General features: G+C 38.6%; 1 long non-coding RNA gene across 1 annotated transcript in view; it reads right to left on the reverse strand.

The window, feature by feature from the left end:
* Positions 1-8,276, reverse strand: part of LOC148351489 (uncharacterized) — a 23,375-nt gene continuing 15,099 nt past the window's right edge. Inside the window, exons 4-5 of the long non-coding RNA XR_015852955.1 lie at positions 1,357-1,604; positions 1-1,263 (exon numbers count right to left, since the gene is read on the reverse strand). This is a non-coding gene — a long non-coding RNA (uncharacterized LOC148351489). The remainder of the gene's footprint in view (positions 1,264-1,356; positions 1,605-8,276) is intronic.

Raw genomic sequence — 8,276 nt, forward strand, 5'->3', positions numbered from 1 at the left:
TATATTTTATGTTGACAATATCTGTGTATCTGTGTATTATTTGCCCTCATGTAGGTTTTGGATCAGGTAATGGTGTCATAATAGTCTGTGGTTTGCAATAATCTGTGGTCTGTGCAGCCTTTTCAGAGTCTTTGTGATTAAGGGCTATACAAATAAACATGACTTGACTTGACTTGACTTGAAAAAAGTGGTGTGGGATGGCAATGATTCGACAAAGAATAAAGTTCAAAAAGTCATATATGAAGGTCTATGATGTGTAGGGACAGGTCCGTGGCGATCCAAGACATCTGTGCCCGGTTCCAAACCTGAACGGAAGTATTGAAAAAAATCTGACGAGTCTGTTTATTCTTAATGGGGAGTAATGAAGACAAACAGACGAATACAGCGAAGATTGTCAAAAAACGCAGGAATGCTTTTAGGCGTATTTATCTATTTATGTTTAATCTGTTTGCATTATCGTGTGTTTTAGAGCAAATATTCTACACGGCTATATTGACTGGCTGGTCCAGGATTTAAGCACACTCTATTTGCGAGGAATTGTTCATGAGTTGACTCCTAGGACACGTTATAGGTGAGCTATGCCAGCTTTACAGTTTTTGAGTATCTTGTTTCAGACTGATTGTAATATTTCAGTGATTAGTACATTTTGAAATGCTCATTATATCTCCCAAGAGTTTGAGCTTTCCAATGATTTGCGTCATGACGTATTTCAGTAACTAGTGACATCAAAAGGACACAATTTAGTTTACCAACGTCCCGTTGTTAAGGGGTTAAAATACAGAACTCTTATGTTTTAAACAAACGCTTGACCCGGCAGGCTGTTGCAAAAGTCTTGGCACATTGAAGTCCCCTTGTCTCCTTAACTATGAATGGTAGTATGATACAAATTGTGCCATTTTAAAACAAATTACATTAAGCTCTTTACCACGCTCTTAATTTCTTGTTTTTTTAGACCCATTAATGGCATTCACTCATCCAGAAAAGGTGTTTTTTGAGTTTGAATTTTCAAAAATTGAATCATGAGTTGCTGTTCGATCAACATTTCACAAAAACAACCAGGATGAAGTTCATAGTGACATAGCATGGAAAATTCAATACGTCTAGGGTTAGACAATTTCTGTACACAACAATGCCAGACAGATGGATTGGACGGTCTGGGCAGAATGATCACATGTCCTGGCCACCTACAACTCCATGTCTCACACCATGCGATTTATTTTCTTCGGGGATTCTGTTGAAGGGTTGGTCCATGTGCCCCCTATTCTAAGAAACGTGGATGAACAAAAGGCACGAATAACAAAAGGTGTTGCAACAATTGACAACTTAATGCTGGGACGTGTGACCAATTATACTCACATTGAACATCTTTAAACATCCATCCATCCATTGTCTGCACTGCTTATCTACAGTAGGGTTGCGGGGGTGCTGGAGCCCATCCCAGCTATCTTCGGGCTGTGGGCAGGGGACACCCTGAACTGGTTGCCAGCCAATCGCAGGGTACACAGAGATATACTTCTAACTTGCTTATTCACACCTCGGGACAATTTGGACCGGCCAGTTAACCTCACATGCATGTCTGGGAAGTTGGGAGGAAACCAGAGTGCCTGGAGGAAAAGCACACGAGCATGAGAGAACATGCAAACTCTGCACAGGAACGTTCAAATCACTCATCTGCCGTGCCGCCCCATCTTTAAGCATTGTATTTAAAATTTTAATTCTAATTTTAAATTAGGATTACAAGCTTTCGGAACTGAACAGATGTGTTTTTATATATTTAGTAGTTTCCAATGTCAAAAATATTGCCATAGATCAGGGGTGCTCAGAACGTAGATTGCGATTTCCTGGTGGATCACTGAGGTAGTACTGGTAGATTCTAGTGCATTGTAATTTTTGGGACACGCTGCAATCTAGCTGTCAAGTGCAGCATTTCAATATAGACATCAATGTTGCTCAGCAGTGGTAGTAAATTGGAGCAATCCAAATTTTGTGGATGTAAGGTGTAATTTATTAAAAAAGAATCCTATATGTAATGAGTGTTTAATGATTAAGAGTCCAAATGAAATGTAATATTTGCATTTACATTAATGTATCGTAAAATGTATGATGTCGGAGTTTAATAATATGCCTTCCAAATAAATAAATAAAAATACTGTTTATTAAATTACTATTTAGGTATATGTTGGAATTTAGATAAATAACCACAAATTTAAGTATTTGCTTTTTTGTTTTGTTTTTTGTTTTTACGATGAATCGAGCTTCACTACTGCAGTACAGTGATACGAATTCCCCGCAAGAGTAATAACTTCAGTCATTAAAAAAAGGCTGATTTGATTTAAGTCATGCTGTTTATCATTGAATTTGATGTTTTGATTTTGATTAAATGTATTTGATTTATTAAACCTATATTAAGAAATATTGTGAGCATTCCAATTCCACTAAATAGGATGCTTGTCACAGTTGCCATGGCGCCCAAAAGGCCCGCCCGTGTGGTGCCAGCTGTGGCTCGTTGACAGATTGGCTTCCCTTCTATTTATGCTCAGTGCTCTCACTCACCCTTGGTCAGGCCGTCAACAAAAGTCTGCCCCGCAAGACGTGGGTTTTGTCCTGTTTCCTGCCTTTTGCGTCCAGTATCGTTCCCGTCTGTTTTGGTCCTGTTTATTATTATCTTCAGTTTCCTTTCCCGTCTAGTTTGTCCCGTTTTATTTCAATATTCTGTTTTGATATCACTCCTGTCTGTCCCGTATTGTCCGGCATCGACCCCACCTGTCCGATACCTGCACGAGCAATTGTAATCGATCTCGTCGGCCTCTGGCTTCCTGTCATTCCACGCCAGACTGCTGCCTAACTCCACATTTCCCGTAAAATAAAAAGCTTGTGTGAGAATCGTGACGCATTTGGGTCCTGATCCTGTTCCGGTTCATGACAATGCTTTTTTAATATAACATTGGTGATGGGTAGATCATTTTGACTTGGTCAATTTGTAAGTAGCTCCCTTCAAAAAGTGTAAGCACCTCTTCCATAGAACTTCAGAACACCCTGTATATTAGAGTATTTAATAAATAAATAGATATAAGTGTCTACTTTGCAAATTTTGCCTATCGCCGGCCCTTTATGAAGCGCAATGAGGAAATACTGTACTCAATTTTGCATAGAATTGTGATTGAAAGTGCAGTCAGTGAGGCTGTAGACAGGGAATTGCTCTGAGAGCTCAGAGTTGAAAGTGTAAAGCTTGATATGGGGACAAGCTGAAAATCCCAGATGGCAAATACTCGGGCAACATAGGTCGGATTATAACTGAACATAAAGTTGTCTTATGTAACGCATGGTAATGCAGGCGACACTCACTCAGCAGCTGTTATGTAATCGCCCACGTGACTCGGTTGGTTCGTGTGTTGTAGATCAAGCACGCACTAAGCACATTTACACACGCACACTTTAAGATTCTAGAGATTTGGGGAAATACATATATAAGAGCAAAATAGAATCTCTTATTTGATCACAACAGAAAGCTATTGGGATTGTGGATAACGCTAGATATAAAGAACATACAAAGAGCTTATAACATCCAAAAGGTCAAAATTGGAAAATACTGTGAAACTTAAATCCCTATTATTTGTATCAACTCAACAAATATTCAAGTCAAGTCAAGTAAAGTCATGTTTATTTGTATAGCCCTTAATCACAAAGATTCTCAAAGGGCTGGACAGACCACAGATTATTACAAACCACAGACTATTATTACACCATCCCGTGATCTAAAACCTACATGAGGGCAAGGGAAAACTCAAAAACCTTCAACAGTTTTTTCCTTATAGAGCACACACTCATTATCTCAGGGATTCTATACCCTCAAGTTCCAGTATTCTCACACAACATTGATAATACTATATTATATTATACAGTATTATATTATCTAATCTGATCTGATTTTATCTTATATTATATTATATCAGTGGGCAGGGGACACCCTGAACTGTTTGCCAGGGCACACAGAGACGAGTCACTCGCTTATTCACATCAAGGGACAATTTGGACCAACCAATTGACCTGAAATGCATGTTTTTGGAATGTGGGAGGAAACCGGAGTGCCCGGAGGAAACCCATGCAAGCACGGGGAGAACATGCAAACTCCACACAGGAAGGTTTGATCTCATGAGCTAGGACTGTGACGCGGACACGCTAACCACTTAGCCGCTGTGCTGCCTATATTATATTATATTATATTATATTATATTATATTATATTATATTATATTATATTATATTATATGATATGATATGATATGATATGATATGATATGATATGATATGATATGATATGATATGATATGATATGATATGATATGATATTATATTATATTATATTATATTATATTATATTATATTATATTATATTATATTATATTATATTATATTCAAAAGGTGGCGGCAAAGTCAGCCTCGCTCTCTTTCCCTGGGCTCAAGCTGAGCTGTACCCAACCAAAGGTCGCTTGCCCATCGTCCCTCCCTCTCTCTCTTTTCCTGTCTCTCTCTTCCTCTCTCTCTATCTTTCTCTCTTTCTCTCTTTATCTCTCCTTCTCTTTTTATCTCTCTCCCTCTCTCCCTTTTCCTACCACACTGGAGCTCACCAGAGAGAGAGAGTCCCAATTTGCCCTAATCCACGATGCCCTCCAAAGGTAATAACAAGGAAAATTTGCTCAACTGCCGTTTGGTGCTGGTGTCATATAATTCGAATTTGCCTTAGAAAATCTTTGCTCATTTGCCTGGTTGAACATCTGAACTCGCACAGTTCACATACAATTTTTTTCCAAACGCCGCAGAAAAGCCTCTCCCGTCCAAATGTTACCATTTTAAATTAGAAATGTGCTGACTTTGTTGAAATGTTTGTTTCAGTTATAGTTTGTTAGATCAAGCAATGTTTGCATTTCGTTTGTTTATATTATCCTTCAGAATAATAATTCTGGTTAAAATTAATGAACCGAGAAATTGATAACTTAAAATAGAAATACAAATGTGTGTACTGGGTGTTTTCGTTCAAAAGGAATTGAACATTTGAGACAAATAATAGACTGATTTGAGACAGGTTAAAGAAAAATAGATATTTTTGTGGCGGACCTCCGGTGTCCTCTGTTGGTTAACTGCAAAGTAGACGTGGAAGGCCCCTAAATTTCATTCTAAATGAAATTAATGAAATGTATTGTCTCTCTACAGAAACCATGTCATTTTCCATTATCAAACATTTTTTGAAAAAGAGCCAGGAAGCCACTAGGGAGTGACATAGAGCCAAATGCGTCTCTACAGCAACATGTTGCTGACCCTTGCAATAGATAATTGTATTTGGTTTCTGTATGCGTTTAAAATCCAAAATGGGTCGGTGGCAACCCTAACACAAGAGGAGGAAGAAACTAAATATGAGCAGTACAAAGGAGTATATATTTTTTTCCGGCAGCTCAGTGTATCATAGCGTAATTGCTAATTTTCTTTCAATGTTTGTGTGTGTGTGTGTGTGTGTGTATATGTGTGTGTGTGTGTGTGTGTGTGTGTGTGTGTGTGTGTGTGTGTGTGTGTGTGTGTGTGTGTGTGTGTGTGTGTGTGTGTGTGTGTGTGTGTGTGTGTGTGTCCGTCCGTCCGTATATTTGTGTTCTTCATGATAACTCTTCATAATAGTCCGGCCATTTCTGCACATCTTAGACTCCTAGCTAACTCAAGCACACAGAGGTGATTGATTACCTGACTTCATCCTCATCAACTCAACATGCACTCACTTGGACTTGGTGGTGGGTTTATACAGGACAATTCAGCCATACAAAGTAATCTACCCTGTCCATGTGTCTTTTTTCAAATGTCAAATCCTAAAATGATTAGGGGTCTGTGCCCATAAGATGTGCCCACAAGAGGTCACCTTATGCCACTAAAATTCCTCACTTGTGGTGCACTTCTTTCCCCATTGTGGTTTTTCACTTGTTTATTTTTAGGGTCTTTTTCATTTATAATGACTAATTATAACATAAATCAATGAAACACAGCAGCATATGATATAAAATTACAAGTTGTCAATATGTATGAGTCACTGAAAATTTTATTTGGACACGTTTTCGCAATTTCCAACTTTTAGTTCTGTTCTTTCCATTTGGCAATTCCTTTCTGAAGTTGCGTCATTGATCAGTAAAGGGATAGTGTGGAATATTTGACCACCAGATGTCACTGTATTGTGTAGTGTGCCCCAAAAGGAATGCTAAAAAGCAGAAGGAAGAGCAAAAACTATGGGGACTCAAAGTGACTAAAATAAAGTAAAAACAAGGGGGGAGTCCTTGGGATTTCAAAAAAGAGGAGTAAAAAAAATCAAAAACTTGAAAAAGAAGAAAAAATAGAACAGCAAAAGGAATAAAAATTAAACGATAGAAATTTTTTTTTGAAGGAAACAAGAGGGAAAAAGAGAAGACGGGGCTGAAAAAAAATAGAGTGATTTTTGGCTTTTGGAGGTACCCTTAGCAGCACGATGGCCGACAATGATGTCAGGTCTCTCTAGATGAGCCTCATGTTATGTCAAATAAAACACATTGATTGTGTCATGTTCCTTGACACAATTACACAAATATGTTCCAAAGTATTCCACTGGGGGACTCCAGGAGTTTTAGTTCAAAGTTGACACATCTAGATCATTTACTCTATAGTTCTGAGTTCATTTAAGGAATACAACACTTTCGTGGCAAATCCCATTAACATAACATGTGAGGCAGCTCCAAAACAGGCAGCGATTGTAGTAAACAGTGATTGCAAACTGCTCGTTCCTCTTTGGAGAAATTGAAACTTTGCTTCCACTGTCGCTGGGAGTTAGCGACTATTTTGTCTGAGTTACGTGCCTTGCCATCAAATGCTAAGTTTATCTGCCACTGTTGCAGCGTGCGTTCCTATTTTCATTTCTTTTTAGGTAAGCAAGCAATCGTGGATTTACATTTTTTTGTGTGTGTTTCGGTGGGTATAATATTGACAGGCTAGTTTCCCGTTAGCATCTGGGTTTTCGAGGGCTGTTCTGTTTTTGTTAGCTCCCAATTGCCGCTCATTGTCTGCCCACCGTGTGTTGTTCAGGTGGCTAGCCTGTAACGTTCCCTCAGAGCTTCCACTGGTCTTAGTGTTCACACAAAGTCTCTGAGCATCGCTTGAAACAAATGTGAGCAACATCAATGCTGAGTGTGACCACTTATCATTATCAAACATGTCCAAAACCTGACATCAATTCAAGTTCCCATTTTTTGATTTTCCGGCAATGCTAAGTTATTTGTTCACATTTGCTAAATTAGCTAATGTACTATTGTATGGGTCATACGTGTCGTGATTACTGATTTGACCCACCTGTGCCCACTCCATCCGAGGCCAGCTGCCTCGGACTCTGATTGGCTCCCTGTCCCTATTTAAACCCACTCCTTTCTGTCACCTGTTGTCAGTCCGTCTGCGAACATCAGTTTACTCTAGGCAAGCTTTTTTCGACCCTAACTCCCACCTGTTTTTGCTCCTGTCTGTTTCCCGGCTTCGACCCGTTTTTTGATCCTGACCACGTTTTTTGCTCCCCTGTCTCTGCTACTGACCCGTTTTTTTCCGTTCCTGACACCGTCATCGCTCGGCACGGAAGTCCCACTTCCGCGTTCAGAGCGACCTGCTTCCTGCGTTCAGCAATCAACGGATCCTGGGTGCAACCCTTTTCTTACTTCCAATAAAACTGTGGGAAATGTAACGCAAGTGGGTCCTGTGTCCGTTCTGGTCCTGACAGTACGGCCCACATTCATCAGTTGTTTTTACAACAACTACTATATGAGATTACAATTTTTGAAAAGTATCTTTTATTACATGATACTATTATTTTGGGGGATTTATTTAGTTGATTAAAACAATACAGAACTGTATTTAATCAGTTTTTTAGCAGTCGTACAATGTTAGCAACAAGATTGACTTGGTATATTCAGAAATTATTTGAATGCAATACAAAACTGAGCAAAGAAACTCAAAAAATCTGTTAATCTTACTTTTTTTCTGGACTTTCCCCCCCTGCTTTATTCTACTTTTTCCCCCTTTTTTCTTTATTTTTTTCTCATTTGGTTTATTTTTCCTGGCTTTTTACGTCTTGCTTCTTGCCTTTTACTTTTTTGTTTGTTTCCTCCTTTTTTCTTTTTTCCTAGCTTTTACTTCTGGTCCTTGCTTTTCACCCTTTTTCTTATTTTTTTGCATTGTTTTTCCCTTCCTTTTCTTTTTTTGCTTTATTTATTTATTCAAATATTCATT

Source organism: Urocampus carinirostris, chromosome 15 (genome assembly GCF_059441175.1).
Source record: "Urocampus carinirostris isolate Australia breed hairy pipefish chromosome 15, RoL_Ucar_1.0, whole genome shotgun sequence".
Classification (NCBI taxonomy): domain Eukaryota; kingdom Metazoa; phylum Chordata; class Actinopteri; order Syngnathiformes; family Syngnathidae; genus Urocampus; species Urocampus carinirostris.